This window comes from Silene latifolia, chromosome 2 (genome assembly GCF_048544455.1).
Source record: "Silene latifolia isolate original U9 population chromosome 2, ASM4854445v1, whole genome shotgun sequence".
Classification (NCBI taxonomy): Eukaryota; Viridiplantae; Streptophyta; class Magnoliopsida; order Caryophyllales; family Caryophyllaceae; genus Silene; species Silene latifolia.
The window spans coordinates 146,572,351-146,575,702 of NC_133527.1; the positions used below are offsets into that span (position 1 = coordinate 146,572,351).

General features: G+C 45.4%; 1 non-coding gene across 1 annotated transcript; it reads left to right on the forward strand.

The window, feature by feature from the left end:
- Positions 1-2,153: 2,153 nt before the first annotated feature.
- On the forward strand, positions 2,154-2,260 carry LOC141645112 (small nucleolar RNA R71). Its single transcript, XR_012544702.1, has one exon. It is a non-coding gene; the product is annotated as a small nucleolar RNA R71 (small nucleolar RNA).
- Positions 2,261-3,352: the final 1,092 nt, after the last annotated feature.

The following is a 3,352-nucleotide window of genomic DNA, read 5'->3' on the forward strand; positions in this document are numbered from 1 at the left end:
TTTGACCGGCTCGTCATCAACTTCCTCATCGGTGGCATAGCTAAGGCAACCAAGACCTCCTCTTTGAATGATCGGCTCCTTCACAGCCGGAGCAACATGTGGCTCTACCTTCCCCAAACCAGCTCCTGCAATATCAGAAATAGACAAATCTTCCTCCAATTTGCTCCCAGTCTGGGGCGGAGGGGTTACAACAGGAATAGAGATAGGCATATCAGGAAGCACAAAGTACGATTTCTTGTCGGAAACCGTATTACAAGTCACAGGCCACATGGGGTCCTTCTTCTTAGCCGGCTGGGCAAAGACAATAGAATGCTTTCCCAATTTGAAGGTCAAGGTTCCTAGACCGACATCTATGACTGCACCAGCAGTGTGCAGAAATGGTCTACCTAATATGATAGGTATGTGGGCATCCTCAGGCATGTCAAGTACGACGAAGTCAACAGGGAAGAAAAACTTCCCTATTTGCACGAGGATGTCTTTTAAGACTCCTATTGGCTGGACCGCAGATCGTTCAGCCATCTGTACTGTCATGTCTGTCACTGCGAACCTAGTCAATTTGAGCTTCCTAGCAAGACTCAAGGACATTACACTTATACTAGCTCCTAAGTCACATAATGCCTTCTCAATAGAGAAGGTACCTATATTGCAAGGAACAGAAAAACTACCCGGGTCTTCTAGCTTATGAGGTGCAGTGTGAGACAAATAAGAGCATGACTCTTTGGTTAACGCGACAGTATGCACATTTTCAAGTGACTTTTTCTTAGACAAGAGTTGTTTCATGAATTTAGTATAGGCAGGCACTTGATTAACTAACTCAAGGAAAGGCACTTGTACATTCAAGCTACGAATAGCTTTTTCAAATTTATTGAAAGATACCTGTTCCTTCGTCGACACTAGTCTTTCTGGATATGGGGCTGTAAGAAGTAGCTTAGCCCTCTCCTCTAAATCGCGCATGCCGGTATCCGTGGACTTAGGCTGAAAGTCCACTACTTTCTCCTTGTTGAAGCTTGAACCCTCCTTAAACCGTCTCAAATGTGAACCATTGATCGACATCGGGTCGTACTTCGGAACCGGGACTGACCCATCAGCACTCGGGTCTTCCCTCAATATTGTCGGAGGTGTAATACCCCGAAACAAATGATCCCTCAAGTTGTCGGGCATCGGAGGACGAAAAATCTCACTATCAGCAGCGATCTCAGTCGATCGACCAGTGATGTCAGTCGATCGACTGAGTTGAACAGGACCAGAAGCTTCTGTAACTCGCACTTCAGTCGATCGACCGGGTATGTAAATCGATCGACTGATATACCTGGTAGACGCCTTTTTCTTTCCTTTGCTCGTTCCAGCTTTATTTTGACTCGGTTCCGGCTTATCTTTTGCAGCATCATCCTCGACCATAGCAGGACCCTCCAGGGTAGACCCACTCCTCAATGTTATGGCATTTAGGGTCTCTTTCTGGTCAGTTTGAGTCGGTAAGTGTCCCGCTAGCCAATTGAGCAATTTGGCTTTCTAACATCTTCATCCCGGCCTCTCTAGCTTGGGACTCCTTCAGCAATAAGTTCTTCAACTCGGTGAACTCGGAATTTTGGGATTGTTGCTGCTGCGGCACATAGGGAGGTTTTTGATATGGTTGTTTGTGAGGGGGCACATAAGCTTGCTTCTTCTTCTTTGTTGTGGAGGTTGAGTCGATTCAGGACATTCTCGGCTACTCCACCTCAAGTTGGGGTGGACATTCGGCTCATAGTACGTGTTTGTCGGCCTATAGTGTTGAAAGGCAAGACAAGACTCAAAGGGGACAGAACAATTCTCCGAGACATGCCCCTCGGCTCCACATCTTCTACAGACGAAAGGACCGTCTCGAAACAAAGATTAACATGGTACATCCCTCCTTTAGAAGCTCCTCCCAACTCATATTTGTCAAACCTTGCAGTGAGAGCTTCTAGTGCAGCAACAGAGGAAGATTCAGAAGCTCTCCTCTGGTTTCCTCTTGAATTCCCATATTCAGCCTTATGAGTGGCCAAATCATCAATGATATTCCACCCCTTAGTCTCTCCCATGTTCTCAGCAAATCGGCCATTGGCTGCAGCATCCAAAATAGCCCTCTGATCGTCATACTGACCCATTATAGGCGATTGCAAAGACTCCATTTTTCGAACCCATGGTGCGGTATGGTTCGCACCAGTTTCTTGAAACGGACCCATGCTTCATGAAAGTTCTCATCAGGCCCCTGTTTAAAGCTCGTGATCTGAGCTCTAATGGCGTTAGTCTTCGAGGCAGAGAAGTACTTTTTGTAAAATGCCAGGGCTAAGGAATTCCAGTCGGTGATCCCATGAGCGGCTCGGTCCAGATCTCTATACCACTCTCTTGCAGCATCACGAAGAGAGAAAATGAACATGGTCTCCTTGATCTGGTCTTGGGTCACACCGGTCGGTGGGGGTATAGAGCAGCAATAATCAATAAAAATCTCCATATGCTTGGATGCATCTTCATTTGCAGCTCCCCCGAATTGGTTTCTCTCAACCAGGTTAATATAGGAAGGCTTCGGCTCGAATTTCCTCGCCTCCCCAGGTAGTTCGAATCCTTTGTAGAGATTTGCGGTGTCGGCTACGAGTGATCGGCAATGGTTGCTTCTTGACCATGACTGGAATTTCGGAGAAGTGACTGTCTCACCAAGAAATTGAAGCAGAGATGTAGGTGGATCTTCCTCGAACAGAGCGTTCTCGTAGTAGCTTGACAGAGTACTCAGCTCTTCCTCTGTCGGTAATACCCTTTGTGATCGTTTCAACTCGCGCAAGGATTTCTCGATCTCAGGATTGAATGGTACTAGTTCACCACCCTGTGACCTGCGCATAAGAAGAAACTACAAAAAGAATATAAGAAAAGTTTAAGGAACGGAAGTCCCTTAAACTAAAGAAAGACTAAATAAAAACAACTAAAAATTAGAACAATTGCCTCCCCGGCAACGGCGCCAAAATTTGATATCCGTCGTGAGGTGTCAAAAATAAATTTATAATCTCCAACTACAACTACAACTATAGCTAGCGGCAGTCGGGTCGAACCACAGAGAGGCAGACGTAATTTCTAGTTGTTTATATTCGGTCTAAGGTAACAATAAGGTGGGGGTTCGATTGGGTTTGGTCTATAGTTAATAACAATAAAAGAAATGTAAACTAACGAAATATATAAAATCAAGTATAAAAAGAGGTACTAGGATGGTCGGTTCGTTATAGTTTCGGCGGCAGCATACTAAACAGGTCTAAATCAAACACATGAGGCGGGAAATAAAGAGGTCCTCTCGGTCCATTCTTAACAGATAGCATCTTTCGATCTCGCTATAAGTCCCTAATATCAC